Here is a 22,615-nt window from a genome sequence, read left to right on the forward strand (position 1 = left end):
TGTATCCTAGTCAAAGAGTCAGTGGTGACAGAGTGACTGTCACATGTTGGGTTTCCTGGGAAGCAGATGCTGAGGTGAAGTATATTAGTCAGCTTGGGCTGCCATAATTAAATGCCATTGACTGGGTGGCTTAAACAACAAAAATTTATTTTCTCACAATTCTGGAGTCTTGAAGTCTCAGATCAGGGTGCCGGCTGGCCAAGTTCTGATAACTCTGTTTCTGGCTTGCTCTTGTTGCCTTTCTTCTGTCTACACACGTAGAGAGAGATTAGGATTTCACCTTTATAATATAATTTAACTTTAATCTATCTCCAAATATAGTCATGTTCGGGGTTAGGCCTTCAACATATGAATTTGGGAAAGACACATTTCAGTCTATAGCACAGAGGTTACCTTGCAAGAGCTTGATTTAGCAGAGCTTACATTCACCACTTCTGGAAGGGAAGAGAGGGAAGCAGGATTGAACAGAAGGAGAAGTTGGACTGTGAGGCAAACTCAGTAAAGATCTCAGTTGATCCTCTAAGAAACTCTAAAGCTCATTTAAAGTTGTCTCGACATGAGGTCTTTTTATTACCATGTCAAACAGTCCTGGATGTAGGCTGCCCTAGTAAGAGTTTCTAAATTCTCTTTGATGATGTGTATGCATTTTAGGGATATGTGCATAGATTTCTAGGCAGTTGGCATTATTCCATAGGAATGTGAAAACCTTGTTTCAGATTCTTGTTATAGATGATGGCTTTGATGACTCATTTTTGAAAGGGGTGGGGCATAATGGGCAGGGAGAATCCAGACAAAAGATTATGCTTCTGAAGTCAACCTAGGAATCAGACACTCAAAATTTCCTAGTTTTGGGTGAAAATTCAGAAAATACCAGCATCGGAAATATACAGTTATCACTTTAAGTGATTCAATTTCTAAGTAACCTATTTGCCTATCTATGTTTTTTAAATCAAGGCTGGCTGGCTCAGTTAGCTATGTTAACCATTTCAATTTCTGATAATTCATCTAGAAAATATTTCTATATCTCCACCCTGTTAGTCACTATAACCTTTTAAGCTTTAGCTTCTCCCAATCTCACAGAATTAAGGTTTTCTATTATGATCTTCTTAGAGCACAGCACTATGTTCTTGGTAGCAGGTCCTACATATGTAATTATCTGGCCGATTGCTTTGCTGTTAGGAGGTAAGTCCCATAAACATAAGGAAATATGCTTGTGTTAATCACCCTTGTATAACCATCATCTAGCACAATGCCTGGCACACGGTCAATGCTCAAATATTATCTGCTAATTAAATAAGTGGATGAATGAATAAATGTTCACAAGATATATGTATCAACTCTATCTTTTGGAGTCAGTCTGTATATATGATGTAGAGTCCACAGTGTGTTTGTCTTTATATTAACATGCACCACCTTTTAATAGCTCATTTTAAGAGCTAATTGTCAAAACTGTATATATTTTTCCTTAGATGATAACATTGGGAAACAACATCTTGGGATTGGTTTTCTTGACATACATTAACAATAATTTGAAATTGTAAAAAAAAAAAAAAAAGCAATGATATTAATTTGTTCTTCATGGTCCCTGACAGCACATTATGGGGTTCTCACAGGGAGATGCACATATTTATTCTACTTTACTGAAGAATAGTCCCTTATCACGGAAAGTTTCTCTCTTTGAGTGAAGCAAAATGGAGGATACTTACCCTGCTGGTCAGAGGGCCAAGTTCACCTTGCTTTTTAAAGCATCACAGCTAGATCACTCTAGTGTTCAACATCCCTTTTCCATTTCAAGATTTAAGTATTGGCTTATGAACATCAGTTTATACAAAGATATTGTATTATTAATTATCCTCAGAAAGACTTTATCAGGTTTGTCTTGGCCAGTAGGTTGAGATTGATGCCAAGTCATGTAAATCTTATAAGTTTCTCTGTTAATCTTGGTCCTTAGTTGGCAAAGCGTATCTAGATTTATTGGAATAACTCCCTCAAGTTTTAAAGAAGCTATTGCAAATGTGTGCTGTGGCTACTTGTATTTCTATACTGATCCCCATGGGAGATATCACTAGTTATTAACAATACTTATTACTATTAGACCTAAAATTTCTTCAGAATCCTACTCAATGTACTATGTTAGGCAGCCACTATCACTGTGTTGATATATAAGAGGAAATCTCTTTTCCATCCTTACTCTAAGAGAAGACATGATTTAATTGGGCAAAACTCAAATTGAGAAACACATCAAAAAATGAGTAATGAATCAAGGGATAGTATAAATGCTCAAGTGGATGAATCAAACATGTTTATACATGTTCCCGTTATCAGGAATGTTGTGCATGTATTAGTCTGTTCCCACGTGCTAATAGAGATATAATCAGTACTGAGTAATTTATAAAGGAAAGAGGTTTAATTGACTGACAGTTCAACATGGCTGGAGAGGCCTGAGGGAACTTATAGTCATGGTGGAAGGGGAAGCAAACACATCCTTCATCACATGGTGGCAGGGAGGAGAAGTACAGAGGGAAGTGGGTAAAAAGCCCCTCGTGAATCATCACATCTTGAGAGAACTTACTATCATGAGAACAGCATGGAGGTAGCCACCCCCATAATTCAATTACCTCTCACCAGGTTCCTTCCAGGACACATGAGGATTATGGGAACTACAGTTCAAGACGAGATTTGTGTATGACACAGCCAAACCATATCAGTGCACATTCTTTCATCTGATACTCACAGCATCCCTGTGGAATAGGCAAATCAGATATTTTCTCCCCATTTTACAGATTAAAAAAGCAAGACAGAAAAGTTAAGGGTCCTGCAGACTTACTTAGGATCATAAAGCTAACAAATAGAAAGCAACTGGTCTTCTGATTCCAAATTATTTATTCTTTCTATAGAACCACAGTGGTTTTTAGTAATTTCTTTCTAATGACCTAGTTAATATTTATCTAAAGACTCTGAGCAAAACTTTCTGGAGTTAAAAATATAATATGTCAAGCTTCCTATTATCTGATAAGAAATCAAAGACATCAGGGATAAAACACAATTCTTGTATGAACTTTATTCAAGACAACTGAAAAGGTCTTCTGACTCAGAGGAAAACTGGTTGTTTTCCAGAACTATTGTCAAAATATTGGCTGATTATTATCTTTCTGGTAAACAAACTGCTCAAAAGCCATCCTGGGGTGCGCATGGTGAGCTCTATTACTGAGCAAGAAAGCAGAAAACATGACTATGCTTGTTTGGCCTAGGCACAGTCACTCTGCGAGGGAAGACAACACTGAAACTCATAATTTTCTGGCTGCACTTCAATTTTCCCAGGTATCTTCCCTCTCAGCACTCTCAAGCTCTTCTAGACAGGTTCAATACCATTGGATCTAACATTTTATTTGTTTTTGAGGCTATTTGGATGGTCTAATTTATTTTATCAGTATAAAAACAAATTATATGTGAGGCTAGGGCTGCAAAATGTGGGTCAAGTTATGAGGGTTTCTAAAATAAACTCATATATCTGTATCTGTGTCTGTGTGTGATTGGTTGGAAATAAATGATCTTAAGACAAGGCATGAAGTTTGCTTAATTTAGACACTTTCCAAATCTATATGTAATCAATTCAAGTAGTTGGTTTGAAAAAAGCAAAAATTAAAATCATTCAGGAATAACAGGCTCGGCACTATGGCTTACGCCTGTAATCCCAGCACTTTGGGAGGCCAATGTGGCCAGATTACTTGAAGCTAGGAGTTTGAGACCAGCCTGGCTAACACGATGAAACTTCATCTCTACTAAAAATACAAAAATTATCCAAGTGTGGTGGTACACACCTGTAATCCCAATGACACAGGGGGCTGAGGCACGAGAATTGCTGGATCCTGGGAGGCGAAAGTTGCAGTGAAACAAGATCTTACCACTGCAGTCCAGGCTGGGCAACAGAGCAAGACCATCTTCCCCCCAAAAAAGAATAACAAAAATAATATTTCTTTAACAATAGAGAACTATATGTATCCAATATTGAAACCAAAGGTCTACAGTAATTTATTAAAAATAAAGTGATTATATTAAATACAGTGAACAATTGAAGAAATTCAGACCAATGGATGTGTAAAACAAATGGTTCTATTTAAAAGGATAAGTAATGTAAAATATATATGGAGATCTTAATTTTAGATATAACTTAATTAATTAAGTTTTTATTCAGCTTTAGTTTTGTCATCAGGACTTTATCTGAGTAGCTCTTCCTTCTGCTTCATAAAATTAATAACTTTAATCTGAAAGTTTGGTCCTGAGCTAATCCTAATTAAAAGCTTTACTGTATAGTATCAGAATTATGATTATACTGATAGTAGGGTCTGGCTATGAAGCCTGGTGTTGACTTTGCCTAGGTTGAGCACTGAGCAAGATTCAAAAGAGATTATTGTTTCTTATAAATGAAGAAGGCCTGGGAGAATGCCTCATTTTCTGTGACTGCTGTTATTGAAAGCAAATCAATGATCTACTAAAAAATGGCCAACATAAATACTTTATATGCAAGAAAAATATACTATAGCTTATTTGATATTACAGTTCTTTCCTTTTTTTATTTGCATGTATTACACAGATATTTCTGGTTTCCTGGAATTTTGACCACAGATCATACTATCAGGTATGTGGTACTACTTCAAAATGAGGAGCAAATGAAAACTGCCTAAATATGACTAAAGAATTTGTGTGGTAAAATGACATAAATTCTGAATTTTGATGCAATGATTCTTGTTCAGACTCTGATTATATGACAGGCATTACTGCACAGTAGAACATGTATGCACTTTAAAATTATAAACATCTATTGAGATTAAAAAGAGATGGTTGGCCTGTTAAAGCTGACTTGCCAGAATCAGATATTTTATTCAGTATTTAACTTTGCTAGTAATTAAAGGATATGAGTGATGGCAATATATTAGCAATATCTTTCATTGCCTTTTGAAAAATTTGAAGCAATCCATTTTCCATTAGGAACTGTTCAGTTTTTTTTTATTAAATGTATTATGTTCTAGGCAATACATACATAATATTGCTTGTTACAGAAGAGCCATTTGGTTATTGAACAGTTCCTTTTTATACTTCACTTATTATCTAGTTTATGTGATATCTTCCAGTGGGCTATGACCCACATATCTATGAATTATTGAGGTATGTACAATCGTAATCTAGACAGACCAGATGTATTCTGCTAAAGGCCTTTCAAATGTAAGGATGTTCTGTATTATCTTTCTGCTTGTCATTTTAATAAAGGACTTTGACCAAAACATCTTGTTCTTTCCTAGATGTCCCTGGTAAAGAAAGAAAATATTTTTCACAGATTTCAAAGGCTTGCCACTAACATGTTCTTTCCCACATGAACTCATATCCTTTCTTCATTGTTTGCTCACTAATTGTGATTATTCTGGGAGACTTTGGTCAATTTCCTCTATATAAGTCTTAGGACTTCTGGTGTCCACCATATAGATTATAATTATTTTCTTTTATCACTACAAAATATTTCTAACGGTGGATAAGCTATTGCTTAAATGCCAGAATAGGCATTACCCTAGAATGTAGAAAGCTGGAACAAGCATTGCTCCTATGCTAAAAACAAGAAAAAAAAGTGTTTACCTATGTAACAAATTTGCATGTTCTGCACATGTACTCCAGAACTTAAAGTATAATTTAAAAAAAAGAGAAAAAGTTAAAACTCACACCTTTTCTTGAACCCATCAGGCAGCTGAATTGTAAGAAAACCAAGTAGTCTGAAATCCAAGGACAGATGAGACACTAGGCCTAGATCATCAGTGGAAGACAGTAGTAGACTGACACATCAGTTATACAAGTAGGTAAGAGAAAATCAACCAGAAAATTTTTTAGCAATCTCCATAATTTTATTTAGAGTTGACTGAAATTATTTTACTTAGAGTGGCAGATTTAAAATAGTTAACCCATAGAAACTTATTTAAACCTTCATTTTAGGTTCAGGAGTATATGTGCAGGTTTGCAAACAAGTAAACTCATGTGACTGGAGGTTGTTGTACAGATTATTTCAGCCGCAAGGTACTAGCCAATGGTCATTTTTTCTGCTCCTGTCTCTCATCCCACCCTCCACCCTCAAGTAGACCCCAGTGTCTACTGTTCCCTTCTTTGTGTCCATGAGTTCTCATCATTTGGCTTCCACTTATAAGTGAGAACACAGAGTATTTGGTTTTCTGTTCCTGCATTAGTTTGCTCAGGATACAAAAGAGATCTCATTCTTTTTATGCCTGCATAGTATTTCATGGTGTATACGTACCATATTTTCGTTATCTAATCTGTCAATGATGGATGTTCGGGTTGATTGCATGTCTTTGCTATTGTAAATGAACATATGCATGTATGTGTCTTTATGGTAGAGTGATATATATTTCTCTGGGTATATACCCAGTAATGAGATTGCTGTGTCAAATGCTAGTTCTGTTTTTAGCTCTTTGAGGAATTGCCACACTGCTTTCCACAATAACTGAGCTTATTTACATTCCCACCAACAGTGTACAAGTGTCCCTTTTCTACATAATCTCTCCAGCATCTGTTTTTTTTAAACTTTTTATTAGTATGAGACGGTGTTTTATTGTTTTGATTGTAGTATCTGACTGGTATGAGATGGTGTTTTATTGTTTTGATTTACATTTCTCTAATGATCAGTGATATTGAACTTCTTTTCATATGCCTATTGGCTACTTGTATGTTTTCTTTTGAAAAGTGTCTGTCATGTACTTTGCGCACTTTTAAATAGGGTTGTTTGTTTTTTTTTTCTGGTAAATGTATTTAAGTTCCATATAGATGCTGGATATTAAATCATTGTCAGGGTGCAGAGTTTTTAAAAACCTTCTCCCATTCTGTAGGTTGTCTGTTTACTCTTGAGGGTTTCTTTTGCTTTGCAGAACCTCTTAAGCTTAATTGGATCCCATTTGTCAATTTCTGTTTTTGTTGGGGTTGCTTTTGACATCTTTGTTATGAAATCTTTGCTCATTCTTACATCCAGAATGGTATTGCCTAGGTTGTCTTCCAGGGCTTTTAGAGTTTTGGCTTTTACATTTAAGTCTTAACTCCATCTTGAGTTGACTTTTGGATATAGTGTAAGGAAGGGAGTCCAGTTTTAATCTGCATATAGTTCGCCAGTTATCCCAGTGCCATTTATCGAATAGGGAGTTCTTTCTCCATTACTCATTTTTACAAGTTTTGTTGAAGATTGGATGGTCATAGGTGTGTAGTCTTATTTCTGGCTCTCTATTTTTTTCCATTCTTCTATGTGTCTGTTTTTGGACCAGTACCATACTGTTTTGGTTATTGTAGCTCTGTAGTATAGTTTCAAGTTGAGTAATGTAATGCCTCAGCTTTGTTCTTTTGTCTTGAAATCATCTAAAATGTTAGTAGATTGATAAGTTAAATGTGGGTTAGCATTACAGTATAGACCACTGGAGAGCCTAGAGACAAGAGACAAAAGAAGTTTTTATTCACTGTAGATTGGGACCAGGTAAGGAGTTCAGAGAGAGCTACCTTCAGGGTGCAGGTGTTTAGAAGGGGATCTGTTGCCACAGAAGGAAAGGCATGAATCCCCATCTCCTGCTTAGATTCCTCTCTCAAATGGGAAAAAGCCTTAAATAAAGAAAGGGCAACAAACCCTGTCAACAGGAGTGAAGATTCATTGCTCCTGGAAGAACTATAGAAAACACCCTCTACCCACAGGGAAGCAGTAGGCAAGAATCCTCTATCTAAAATCCTATAAAACTAGTAGAGATCTCCTACCACCGGAGGAGGAGCAAAAAACTTCCACCTGCACATGACCAATACTGAAAATAGGCAATTTGGCTGCCATGTGGAAGAAGGGCAGGAACACTGAGGAAATCCCACCACAAAGCCCAGGCACACAGAGCCTACCTTCACTTAGGTGAACTAGACAACCTAGAACCTCCCTCCCATTAACCCAGTATGCGCCGAATACCAAGCAATAGCAGTCTGATACTGAGAAAGGTCAAAAGTGTGACGAGATACCCCCTATATAGTATAGGCAAATCAGGATGGCAGAAAGTTCAGGGTGGAGCATACACATTAAGGCAGAACCTCAGAGGAATTTGAATTTTATAGTTCCCTGAAGATAGCCATAGCAAAAACAAAATCCAAATCTAGCTTAACTCTTGACCATATCGACTCAATCTTCCAATCATAATGGCCTGGCTGAGGAAGAGGCATATGTACTTTCAAGCATGAATAGTATTTGCCTTCACCTCTACTATTCTACACCATGTGGCTGGCATTCTTCTGAACTCATCATATTCACTAACATTCAAACATCCTCTCTAAATCTTTCCTACTCGTCAAATTGTTAGGATTAAAAGCACACAGTGTTCAGCCAACCAACACAGTTCCCTTCTCACAGTGTCTTCACATGGTGGAAGGGGAAAGGTAACTCTCTGGGGCCTCTTTGATAAGGGCACTAATCCCATTCTGGAGACTCTGCCCTCATGACCTTGTCATCTCCCAAGGCTCCACCTCTTAATATTATCACTTTGATGATTCCATTTTCAACATAAGAATTTGGGGGGAACATAGTCATTTGCAGCACACTATACACCATTAAGAGAAACAAGTAATACAGGATGAAAAGCAGTTTTAGAAAAAACATAAAAATTCAGTTGTGGCTCTTCACACTGTGCATTACAACCACCTGAGATGCTCTTGGAGCCAGTTTTAACTGCCTGATTTTCTCACTAAATGAAAATATAAGGAGAATATGAATCACATTATCTCTGAATGTACAGTTATACTCGGCGGTTGGCACAATATGTGCTTTTTGAAAATATATATATTTTATTGCATTTTAGGTGCTTTTAAAATAAATTCCTGAATTATCAAAAACTCTAAAACTTATATTACTTCTCTAAGGTTGAAGTTTTCAGGGTTTGGTAAGGAAACTGCACCAAATATGTCAAGTAATAAGGGATCTAATGCAGGGAATTAGAGTCCAAAAAAGCATCCTTCAGTGGTACAGGTATATGGAAGATCTGCCACCACTGCAAGAAAGTCATGAAGAAAGGCATGAAATCCCTTTTAATACAGGGAATTCGAGGCTTACATAACCTTTGGAAACTTTGGAGGAGTGAAGGCATGAGAACCACTGCTGTCTTTTCAAGAAGTCCAGAAGAGAATGGATTGCAGAGAAGGTGTCATTAATCTTAATTTTCTGAAAAGTCTAGATGTGGCATTCTCAGGAGGACAGCTGGTATTTACTAGCAAAATCTCACATCTGCCATCTCTCACATCCATGCCTGCCCATTGCTACTACAGAAAAAATATGGCTTTTCTCTTTTTCCTCCACCTCCAAATATTAAATTATGTTCCCCAACATTATTTTTTGAATGCCATTTTAATTTTATTTTTTAGCCACTGTAGTAAAAGGGAAAACTTTGAAAGATGGGTGTAGCATCAATATCAAATGATATCTGGCAGACATAATGTGTCTTTTTTACCTTAGGCTCTTTCAAAGGTAGAAGGCAACCCCTTCACAACTGGTTTTGTTTTCTCTTCCCTCCAACATGCAAAATTTATGGACCAATTTTCTTTCTTCCTCTCTTATCTCTCAAATGCACATTTTCTTGTACTTTTTTTCAGTGTAAATATTTGATATCATCTGCTGATAGATTATTTCCATTTAATTCAACTGTGTTTAATAACATCTAGTATAATTCCATATCATTCTTGTTATTGTCACAGATTATACTCTTAAAGAGTATAGGTATGACTGCTTTCTTGGCTCTGATTCTGTTATTCACAGAGTATACTCATCAAAAGTTGAGCTAGGGCCAGGCGTGCCTGTGTCCACACATGGTCAAAGGGGAAAGGCCGCACTCTCTATAATCCCAGCACTTTGGGAGGCTGAGGTGGGTGAATCACCAGAGATCAGGAGTTTGAGACCAGCCTGGCCAATATGGAGAAACGCTGTCTCTACCAAAACGACAAAAATTAGCCTGGTGTGGTAGCAGACACCTGTAGTTTCAGGTACTTAGGGGGCTGAGGCAGGAGAATCTCTTGAACCCGGGAAGTGGAGGTTGCAGAGAGCTGAGATTGTGCCATTGCACTCCAGCCTGCACAACAACAGTGAAATTCCATCTCAAAAAAAAAAAAAAGTTGAGCCAGATCTCAGGATCATAGAAGAATAAAAGTACTATTTGAAGAAACCCACTCATACCTACTCATCACCTGGTTCAACCTCTCACTCAATGTACAAAAATCATAACATCTCAAAAACTCTTCCAACTACCAAAATTCCACTTTATGGTGAGGAGGTGAGGAGTTCTTTCTATTTCTTTTTTTCTCACAGATCAAATATTTAATCATTTCATATGGAGGATTTTTTTTCTAGTAATGCATAGACAATTAAATATTCTTTATCAAATAAATAAATAGCATGAAGACATGATCCTACTAACTTTTACATGGGTAAATGTTTTCCCTTGTAAATGTCAGGCTGTTGATCTCTACAATTTCACAGTATTTGTTGCAGTTGCATAATTAACATTTTCTGTTTCTATTGCATCATCCAATAAAGAAGTCAAATTTCTCAGCTGTAGGTATCTCAAATAAAAAGCAATAGTATTCCATATATTAACTCAAAACATGTTAAAATAAGGAGAAAAAACATAATTATAACAGGACTACCCGGCAAATCACTCCCAACCTCACTTCAGTTAGACCCCAACTCAGTGGTTGAAGTTTAGCTACAAATCTACTTCACAATAGCAACATAGTGTACACATCTCAATTTTGGCCAAAAGACATCATTATCAAATATCTTGCTAAAGTTCATTCTTTAAAAATATTTTACTGAAATACAATTGACATAAAGTGAAACATACATATCTAGCATTACCATTTTGTGAGTTTTGACAAATTCTATCATCCAGGTAGCCCATATCCCCTAAAAAAGATACAGATACTGTCATCACACCAAAGAAGTTCCCTTGTGTCTCATCCAAGTCCACTCACACTTTCCTCTCTCCAAAAGCAACCAATATTCTGATTCATTTCACCATAAGTTAGTTTTCCTGTTCTAGAACTTCACATAAAGGGAGTCAAAGAAACAATGTGTATACTTTTGTGTATGGCTGTTTTCCTTTAGCACAACATCTCTCAGGACATGTGCATATTTTAAGTAGTTTGTTTGTTTTAAGTTGGTGACTAGTAGATTATAAATATATTATCATTTTACTTATTCATACTCAAGTAGATAGGCATTAGGGCTGGTTCCAGGTTTTGCTATCATGAATAAAACTGCTATGAGCATTTTTATACAAGTGTTTTTGTAGACACACATATTCATTTCTCTCAAATAAATACTTAGGAATAGAACTGCTGGGATATAGGGTAGTTGAACATAATTTTCCCAAAATGATTATATTATTTTCTATTTACAACAGAAATGTGTGAGACACTTGGATACTCCAGATTCTCATAGTCAATGTTTTCAGTCTTCTGTATTTTAATTATTCTAATATGTAAATAATGATGAACTCCTTTTCGTATACTTATTGGCTGCTCACATAACTTTTTTGTGATGGAAGTTTACAAATTTAAACCATTTTTTTTTAAAGTGGGTTAGTTCATTTTTTAGTGACTTGCAGGGATTTTTAAAAATATCTTTTGGATGCAAGTACATGTATTTATATAAATGTCTATGTGCGTATATGTGTGTGTGTCTGTATGTATATAGATGCTCAAATATACACTTACTGTTGTATGCCACTCTATGATTTGCCTACACATTTTCTTGATACTGCCTTTTGATGAGCAGAGATTTTAATTTTTAAGTAAATGCAATTTATCAGTTTTATGGCTATTGTTTTCTGTGTCTTACGTGAAAGTTATTTATTTACCCCAAGGTCATGAAAAATTCTCTTATATTTTCACCTAAAAGATTCAAAGTTTTGGGGTCTATGAAGTAAAGGTTTAATTATATTTTCCCAGTAGTCTTATTACAATTTGCTGAAAGACTTTCCTTTCCACATTAAATTGATTTGATAATTTTTTAATGAATTGACCACACAAATGCGTATATATCTCTGGACTCTCTATTCTGTTCCATTGATGTACTTTTTATCTTTATGCTTATATCAGACTCTCTAGATTACTATGACTTTACAAAATATCTTGAAATTACATGAAACAATTCTTAATTCTCTTTTTTTCTTTTCTCAAAACTTGTGTTGGATTTCTAAATCCTTTGAATTCTAAATCTAGCTTATGAATTTATATTTTTAGAAGTCTGCTGAGGATTGTATTGAATCAAAGGATCAATATTTAAAAATTACATTTTAACATTATTGAATCTTTTGATCTACAAACATGTATATTTATATAGGTTTTTAAAAATTTGTCTCACAATGTTTAGCAGTTGTCAATATAGAAGTTTCATATTCTTTTAGTGAATTTATTTCAAAGCATGCTTTTGTTTTTGCTATTATACGTAATATTTTTTAAATGTTATTCTCCATTCATATGCTGCTAATATATTTTTAATGAATTTCTTTGTTAATATTGAATCTTATCACATTGCTAAGTTCACTCATTAGATTTAATATTTTTTGTAGACCATTGGGATTCTTATGGACACCATTATGCTCTTCTGTTCAAGAGTTGCATTTCTTTCCTTACAATTTATAGGACTTTTGATTTTTTTTTTTTTTGCTTTGTTTCAGTAACAATGATATTCAGTTCAATCGTGAACAGAAGTAGTGAGAAAAGATTTATTATGGTTTTCTGCCTCTATGGACATAATTATATGGATTTTCCCTTTTATTCTTATTTAATATGGTGAATTACATTGATTTTTCAATGGTAAACTAACCTGGATTTCTGGACACAATATATTCTTCTTTCATATTTTGTTGTATGTAATGTGCTAATATTTTATTAAATATTTTTGCATGCATGTTCAAAAGGAATATTAATCACCAATTTATTTTCCTTGCAAGATTCTTTTCTGGTTTTGATGTGAGGGTCATTCTGCCTCATGAAAAGCAATGGAACATATGATTTCTTCCTCTATTTTCGGAAAACATTTAGTAATTTTGGTATTATTTCTTCCTAAAATGCATGATAGAATTCACCCATGAAGTCATCTGGATTTCAAATTTTATTTGTGAGAAAATTTCTGATAAGTATAATTGATCATATATTAAGCTATTCATATTTTCAGTTTTCCTTTCAATTACCTTTGGTAAATTTCATTCAAATAATTTTTATATTTTAACTATATTGTTGATTATATTGACATATATTTTTTCTTAATATTTTCTCTATATTTTGTCTTTTTTTTTAATGAGGTCTTCTCTTGTTGCCCAGGTCTCAAACCCTGGGCTTGAGCAATCTTCCTGCCTCAGCCTCCCAAGTAGCTGAGACTACAGATACATGCCACCTTGCCCAATTTTAATATTTTCTTATTGTATATTTAATAACAACTCCAGGCACTAGAGATAGTTTCTTTCAGTTCTGATATTGGTAATTTGTGTTTGCTTAAAAGTCAGTGTAGCAAGTTTTTTATTAATTTTATTTATTTTCAAGAAACCAATAAACCAAACACTTTCCTGATGCTGAGGAAAAAAAGATAACTGCCAATCAAGAATAAATCCCTCTGCACGTGCTCTTTAAAAATGAAGGCAAATACATAATTTCTCAGAAAAAAAGGAAGTTGATCTTTTTTTGTTTTTGCAGCAGTAAATCTTTACTATGAGACATGTTAAAAGTATGTTAGAGGAAAAATGCAGAAGAAAACCTGGATATACACAAATTATTTTCAAAATTTTAAATAGTAAATATGTGGATGAGTAGAAAATATTTTTTACTTTATATTTTGATTTACTTAAATAATTATCTGTATAAAGAAAAATAATACTAATTTAGTGTGGGGATTATAACACATGTAGAATAAACAATATGACAATAGCACAAAGATGGGAGGAATGTAAACAAAAGTATACTGTGTGGTCAGGTGTGAGTCACAAATTAGCTTGGTGAGGTGGCTCACACCTGTGGTCCCAGCTACTCGTGAGGCTGAGGTATGAGAATTGCTTGAACTTGGGAGTCAGAGGTTGTGGTGAGCCGAGATCATGCCATTCTACACCAGCCTGGGCAACAGAGTAAGACTCAATCTAAAAAAAAAAAGAGTATACTGTTGTAATGTCTTACATAATATATGAGGAAATACAATATTAATTTATGTTGGACTGAGGTAAATTGAGGATTCTTATAAAATCCCTAAAACAATCAATAAAATATAGTAAATAAAAATAATAGAGATATGTTTGATAAGCCAGTAGATGAAATAAAATTAAATACTTAAAAAATTCAATTAAACAATAAAGGTGTAAAAAAGAAAAAAAAGGAATAAAAACCATATCAGATCATAAGAAAAAGAGAAAATAGTACTTCTAAATATAATCATATAAATAATTATACTAAATCTAAATAAACTACAATTAAAACGCAGAGATTGTCAGGCTGTATGTTTTAGGCAAATGTGATTGTTAAAAACACAATATATTTAAATACCTTGAGTACCTTTGGATTTGCCATAATTTCTTTAATTGATTCTGTACATTTACCAAGTAAAATATCTTTAAAATTAGGGAGCACATTCATTTTTTATTTGTTTATGAACAAAATCTTTAACATTATTGAGGATACACCACTTTGGTTGACTGAAATCAACCTCAGAACTTGTATAACAGGAAAAATCCATTGCAAGTTATAATCATGTGATGATGATGATGATGGGTGATTCTTGAATTTGGCCAAGATGTTTTCACTATACCTAATAAGGCTTGACATTAAAGATTTAAAACTGGAACCCCAAAAGGGCTCTGAAGCAGAGGCATCTCAACTGCTAATCCAGTTTTAGACCCATATTCCTACCAAATATTTTTAAATGGGGTAAAAATAACAATTAATTCTTTACAATGCTGCCTGTTAAGTAAGCCTTTCTGCAGGAAAAAGAAGAAAGAGATTGTTTTTCAATTTTTCTAGTTGTTTTTTTAAAAACTCAAAAACCTAGAAAGAAAATTGTAAGAATATTACAAAGAACACACATACACTCACATTCTTCACCTAGGTTTGCCTATTGTTAATATGAGCCACATTTGCTTTCTTCTTTCTCTTCCTGTCTTTACACACACATACACATACACACACCCATCTATAAGTAAACATACAATATATACATTTCTTGAGAAAACATTTGAGAATAAAGTATACAAATTGAGACATTTTATTAATAAAAACTGTAGAATAGATAATCTATCTCTTAACAAGGGGATTCTCATATATACCTACAGTTAAATTATCAATTTCAGGAAATTTAGAATTCAATACTATTTTCTACTCTATAATCTATACTCAACTTCTTCTAAATTATAGCAATATTTTCCTTTATAGAACTTTTTTCTCAATACAAGACCCAATCCAAGATTAACCACTGTGTTAATTTTTGTCTCTTTATTCTCATTTGCTCTGACAAAGATACTCAGGCTAATTTTTTTTTATAACATTAAAATTAACATTTTTGAAGAGAAAAGGCCCAGTACATTTTAGAATGTCCCTCAATTTTGGTTTGTCTGATATTTTTATGAGTTAATATACCTTGTATGTGCGTAATTTCATTTCTATTCTAGCCTTGCCTACAATAACAAACTAAGGAGTACTATGTAGTTCAAGGTCAGCTTTAATTGGCCAGTACACTAAGCCCTTACAGCTGGCATTTGCTACAGTCTGCAACTGCACCCTTCCCTGTATAAAAACAACATTCCTCAAATAGTGTACCAAACCTTACAGTGATCTACCAAGATTCAAGTCTTACATGTGTACCGGAACCTGAGGCTTAAAGCAACTTAGGCCATTTCAGTTAAAAATCATCTGTATGATTATAAAAGGTCTGCCTAGCTCAACATAAACTTCTGTTAGTAAAGTGCCACAGAAGCCTAAATTCACCTGCACTAGCCAGGTGAGAAGTTCCAATCTTTCTGTGTTACCTCTGACTCCAAATTTAATCCTTTGCTTATTTTTCAAAGATCTCAGCCCAATGTAGACACAATGCCTATGACTGGTGAGGTCTTAACACATAGTTGTTATGTCAAATGGGATTGCAATGGATTACACTGATATTAGATCCTAAAGCATGATGTCCGTCTGCAAATGTGGTAAGAGCATAATTTTTTCCCAGTGTTGGTGAAAAGTTACCTCCATTTTCCCATTAGATTATCCACCCAAATAGACAGTCAAATGTGATATTTCAACAAGGCTTAACCACAAATTCAGTTAGCCTAAAAATTGGCCAACAAAACAGAAGCACGCCTAAAGTGATGGGCTGAAACTCAAGGGCACTCATCAGACCCTGGATTTTGACATCTGTGAAAGAGAATACCAGGCACAGAGAGCATAGATGTATTGTTGTTGACAGAAAGGACCCTGCAGTGTTGGCAAACAGAAATGAAAATGATGAACAAATCAGTCCAGAGAACAGGTGCTGACATGTGGCTTCATATCAGATGGAACACTTCCTTCACCTGTGTGACAAGGAAATCGAGGACAGAACACCCAGCAACATTACCTAAAAACAAAATTTTGAAAAAAGAAACAGAGAGGTATAAAAATGATAGATGAAAAGGCCATAAGAAATGACCTGATCAAACAATTCAAAAACTGTGGTGATTGAAGGCTATGTGTGATGCCTTACTCCTGGCTTCTGTCCTTGGCCTCTGGCGATTCACCTCAACTGGCTCTTGCACTGAATGAAGGTTGTAATGCACAGTTCTTTTTGGTGTACTAAAAAGGATCTTTTGGTTTAAATGTAGGTTTGAAGAGCCCTGGATTTCTAACCATGAAAAAAGGGAAAATCTAGGACCAGAAGCTTATTTTAGTACATCATAATGTAGCATTTTCTGACCTACAGAATTTTCTAGAAAGAATATTAGCCAGCAGTTTTCAAAGTTTGATCTAGGAGCCTCTAACTGTTCCTGAAACTCTTTAAAGGAGTCCGTACAGTCAGAACTATTTACATAACACCAAAATGTTATTTGCCCTTTTCACTCTTATTTTCTTATGAGTGTTCCACGGAATTTTCCAGAGGCTACCTATAATGTGATGGCATTATCGTTATCCATCTGATAGCTAATGGAATATATATTTATGTATTCTGGTATTTTCTAAGGTAGTATAAATGTATACTTTCTCAGGGATTAACTCAGTTTGACCTCAGTGCTTTTATTTTGCTATCACTGGCTATTTGCAATAATACATCACAGTCTCTCTAAGTTTGTCATCAAATAAGTTATTATTTTTGAAATTCCCAGATAAACCCTACAATTTTATAAAAAAGACAAAAGACACATTTTGGAATTTCAGCATAATGATTTATTAGGTAATAATGAGGTTGGAGAGATCATAGGAAGTAAAATTCCTAGTACAACAGCACCCGCAAGGTGTGCTAGTAACTTATCACTATCATACACAATTTTTCAAATGCCAGTTTTACATAAAAACATCTTTGGTAAAGTTGTAGCAATGCCAAACTTTATCAGTGATTGAACCTTGAGTACTTTCTTATTTACATTTTGTGTGACAAAATGGGAAATATACATAAAAAGTAGTTCTGCACACCAAAGTACCATAGTTGTATCAAGAAAAAGCACCATGTGATTTTTATTTTGATCTAACTGTTTAGAACAACAGAGTAATTATGGTTATTCAGACTGATGTATTTGGCAGACATTTTCAAAAAAATGGACAAAGTGACCTGTACTCTTAAAGAAACTAGTGGCCAATATTTGCAGTCAATGATAAAATTAGGGCTTTCTAGAAAAAATTAAAATTTTGGAAAACTTGTATCCATTGTTAACGTTTAAACTTTCCAATACTCAGAAACATTACTATGAAGCTCAGTAGTGTTCTTAAAAAATGTTATTTACTGATGGTTTTATCTTATAAAATCTGTCTATATATGAAGAGCTACCTAAATAGTTGAATATTAAATATCAACTAATATTTTTCAAATGATCCATGCATGATGTTACAACATAATACATGAGTCAAACATTTCTTGAGACTACAGTTAGACTAGTAGAATTTAATGTAATCATTCATTGACATGGTTTTAGATTCTACATTGCAAATAATCTAGACAAAACTACTGTTTATATCATTTTGATGTGTATCAAAGAAGAACATATATAATTATTTGAAAATGCTGTTGAAATATGTATCTCTCTTTCCAGTTCAGATCTATGTCAAACTGACTTTTCTTCATTTACTTCAGCTAAAACTACCTACTATACCTCACTGGGTGATGAAGCAGATATGAGAGTCTGTCTAGTTAACTTCTAGCAAGCCAGACTTCAAAGAGGTTTGCAAACACATAAAGTGATGCCATTTTTTCACTAATTTTTTGGAAAGTATACATTTTAATAAGCAGTACTTATTTTAATAAGCAGTACTTTTTATGAATTAATATTTGTTTTGTATTGCTAATGCAAGTAATATAGCTACATAGACAAAATAAATATAAGCTCTTTGGGGCTCTCAATAATTTTTTTTATAGTATAAAGGAATAATGAGACCAAAGAGTTGAGAATTTCTGACATAAGCTACTTTTTATTTATATAATATCAAAACAATTATGGACATTTATGTCAGGAATTATTCTAAATCTCAGTGTCAGAGTAGAAAAAAAAATAGAATATGCATTTAAGATGCATCTGTTGAGTGTAGTAAAGAAAAACTTGGAAAAAACTGACCTTATTTCTGTAACATTAATGCAAATTATACACTAATATCACAAGAATGAGATGTCTTCCAGGTTTTTGTTGTTGGTGTTTTGAGACAAGGTTTCTCTATGTCGCCTAGGCTAGAGTACAGAGTCGCAATCTTGGCTCACTGCAACCTGATCTCCCATGCTCAAGCAATCCTCCCGCCTCAGCCTCTGGAGTAACTGAGACTACAGGCACTTGCCACCACCCCCAGATATTTATTTTACTTTATTTTTTGTAGAGACGGGATCTCACTATGTTGCCTGGGCTGACCTCACACTCCTGGGGTCAAGTGAGCCTCTTGCTTTGGCCTCCAAAAGTGCTGGAATTATAGGCATGAGTCACTGTGCCTGGCTGCCTTCCAAGTTTTATTCCAAACAAACATTCAATACTTATTGAATGCCTACAATATGTCAGGTACATTCATATATATTATTTCTAACTTTTACAATCTCTGTCAAATATCTCCATGTGAACAATGAAGTTAAGATATAAAGAAGTAAAAAAGTAAAGAAACATTCCCATGAATGCATTAGTGCTTGATGACAGAGCTATAAATCAAGAACAGGATTGTCTGTTTCTAAAATGCAGATTGTTGCCCTTATTCAAAAGTGGTATCATACAGAAGTTGCTTATAGAGAAACCTGATGACTCAAAAAAGATGTTGTGTAAATTTTTCATGCATCAGAGGTAGTTTAACCAATTAACATTTTGATATTGCCTATACCACAAATATTGTGATTCAAATATTCATATTTATTCTCTCAGTTTGGTACATTATATTGTTATTTAAATTTAAAAATAGCATCACTTTCCTGGAATGCCACCCACATAGTTATAATGTAATGCATCATTATCCTGTGTAAATACTAATGAATTTGGAACATAAATCTTACATCCTGGCTTGGTTTTCCTATGAAGGCTGTGCCTTCTACCACAGTTTTCTGAAAATGTTTGCATGAAAGTGAAAGTAGTTTCTAAACATTCAACATTGGAAATTTATTTGTCAAAAAGCTTTTAATTACAAATGTATTTCTTTTATAAAATATAGGGATATTCACATGTTCTGTTTTACAGTGTGTTAGATTTTGGTAATTTGAGCCTTATTATTAATAGCAATTTGTTGATTTTGTCTAATTTTATGAGCATAAAATCGTTCATAACATTTTATTAGTTTATAAATGTGCAGAATCTGTAGTAACATTCTTCTATTTCTAATATTATTAATTTATGTTTTGTATTTTATTCCTTATTAGTTAGGCTAGCAGTTTTTAAAATTTTATTAACTTTAGAATAAATAAACTTTTGACTCTATAATTTTCTATCAACATTTCCTTTTGCTCTTATTTTTATTATTTTCTTTCTTCTATCTACTTTGAATTTAATTTCCTCTTCTCTTCTTAAATTCTTACAGTAGAAGCTAGATTATTTTTCAGGTCTTTTTTCTTTTTAGTGTAAATACTTAAAGATGTAGATTTCTCTAGCCAATTTAGCATGATTCCACATATTTTTGTATTTTCGTTATCATTCAGTTCCAAATACTTTTGTATTTCCCTTGTAATTTTTCTTTGATGTATGATTTATTTAAATTGGTGGTGTTACTAATATTTGGAGGTTTTCCAGATATAATTTTGTTATTGGCAACTAATTTACTTTCACTGTGGTTTGATCATATACTTTATACAATTTCAACATTTTCAAATTTATTGCAACATGTTTCCTGACCCAACATGTGTTCCAACTTGGTCACCATACCACGTACATTTGAAATAATATGTATTCTGCAGTTGTTGGGTGTGGTTTACTATAAATGTCAAAAAGATCAAGGTGATTAATAGTGTTATTCAAATTATATCTTTACTGATATTATTTCTATTGTTCTATCAATTATCAGTAAAAGTTGTTAAAATCTCCAATCATGGTTGTGAATTTGTTTTTCTTTTTAGTTTTGTCAGTTTTTGCTCCATATATTCTGAATTCCTGTTAATTAAGCACATACATATTTAGGATTATTATATTTTCTTGCTCAATGAACTCTTTTGTCATCTTGAAATGCTCCCTCTTTAATCTCTTCTGATATTCATTGTCTTTAAGTCTATTATGTCTGATATTAATCATTACCATCAGTTCCATTTATTTTATTTTTTATGGTTATGATTTATTTGTTTATTTATTTATTTTACTTTAAGTTCTGGGGTACATGTGCAGATCTTGCAGGACTGTTTCATAGGTATACACATGCCATGGTGGTTTGTTGCTTCCATCCCCCCATCACCTACATTAGGTAGTTCTCCTAATATTATCCCTCCCCAATCTTTCCACCCCCTCCTATCCCTCCCCTAGCCCCCACTCCACAACAGAACCCTGTGTGTGAAGTTCCCCTCCCTGTGTCCATGTGTTCTCATTGTTCAACACCCACTTAAGAGTGAGAACATTTGATGTTTGGTTTTCTGTTCTTGTGTCAGTGTGCTAAAAATGATGGTTTCCAGATTCATCTGTGTTCCTGCAAAAAACATGAACTCATCCTTTTTTATGGCTGCATAGTATTCCGTAATGTATATGTGCCACATTTTCTTTATCCAATCTATCATTGATGGGCATTTAGATTGGTTTCAAGTCTTTGCTATTGTAAACAGTGCCACAATGAACATACATGTTCATGTGTCTTTATAATAGATTGATTTATAATCCTTTGGATATATGCCCAGTAATGAGATTGCTGGGTCCAATGGTATTTCTAGTTCTAGATCCTTAAGTAATTGCCACACTGTCTTCCACAATGGTTGAACTAATTTACACTTCCACCAACAATGTAAAAGTATTCCTATTTCTCCACATCCTGTCCAGCATCTGTTGTCTCCAGATTTTTTAATGATTGCCATTCTAACTGTGTGAGATGGTATGTTAATGTCGTTTTGATTTGCATTTCTCTAATGACCAGTGATGATGAGCATTTTTTCCTTTGTTTATTGGCCACATATATGTCTTCTTTTGATAAGTGTCTGTTCATATCTTTTGCCCACTTTTTGATGGGGTTGTTGGTTTTTTTCTTGTATGTTTGTTTCAGTTCTTTGTAGATTCTGGATATTAGCCCTTTATCAGATGGGTATCTTGCAAAAATTTTTTCCCATCCTGTTTCTTGCTGGTTCACTCTTAATGATTGTTTATTTTGCTGTGCAGAAGCTCTTAAATTTAATTAGATCCTATTTGTCTATTTTGGCTTTTGTTGTCATTGCTTTTGGTGTTTTAGTCTTGAAGTCTTTGCCTATGACTATGTCCTGAATGGTATTGCCTAGGATTTTTCTAGGGTTTTTATGATGTTAGGTCTTATGTTTAAATCTGTAATCCATCACCACTTCTATTCAACATAGTATTGGAAGTTCTAGCCAGAGTAATCAGGCAAGAAAAAGAAATAAAGGGTATTCAATTAGGAAAGGAGGAAATCAAATTGTCTCTATTAGCAGATGACATAATTGTATACTGAGAAGACCCCATAGTCTCAGCCCAAAATCTCCTTAAGATGAGAAGCAACTTCAGCAAAGTCTCAGGATACAAAATCAGTGTGTGGAAATCACAAGCATTTCTATATACCAATAACAGACAGAGAGCCAAATCATGAGTGAACTCCCATTCACAATTGCTGCAAAGAGAATAAAATACGTAGGAATATCACTAACAAAGGATATGAGGACCTCTTCAAGGAGAATTACAAACCACTGCTCAATGAAATAAGAGAGGACACAAACAGATAGAAAAATATTCCATGCTCATGGCAAGGAAGA

The 22,615-nt window shown here is 34.0% G+C and overlaps 1 long non-coding RNA gene across 1 annotated transcript in view; it reads left to right on the forward strand.

Moving 5' to 3' along the window:
- Positions 1–22,615, forward strand: part of LOC118142979 (uncharacterized) — a 97,841-nt gene that overhangs the window by 25,179 nt on the left and 50,047 nt on the right. The window contains exons 2-3 of the long non-coding RNA XR_004726979.3: positions 4,595–4,639; positions 5,734–5,842. This is a non-coding gene — a long non-coding RNA (uncharacterized LOC118142979). The remainder of the gene's footprint in view (positions 1–4,594; positions 4,640–5,733; positions 5,843–22,615) is intronic.

Source organism: Callithrix jacchus, chromosome 7 (genome assembly GCF_049354715.1).
Source record: "Callithrix jacchus isolate 240 chromosome 7, calJac240_pri, whole genome shotgun sequence".
NCBI classification, from domain to species: Eukaryota; Metazoa; Chordata; class Mammalia; order Primates; family Cebidae; genus Callithrix; species Callithrix jacchus.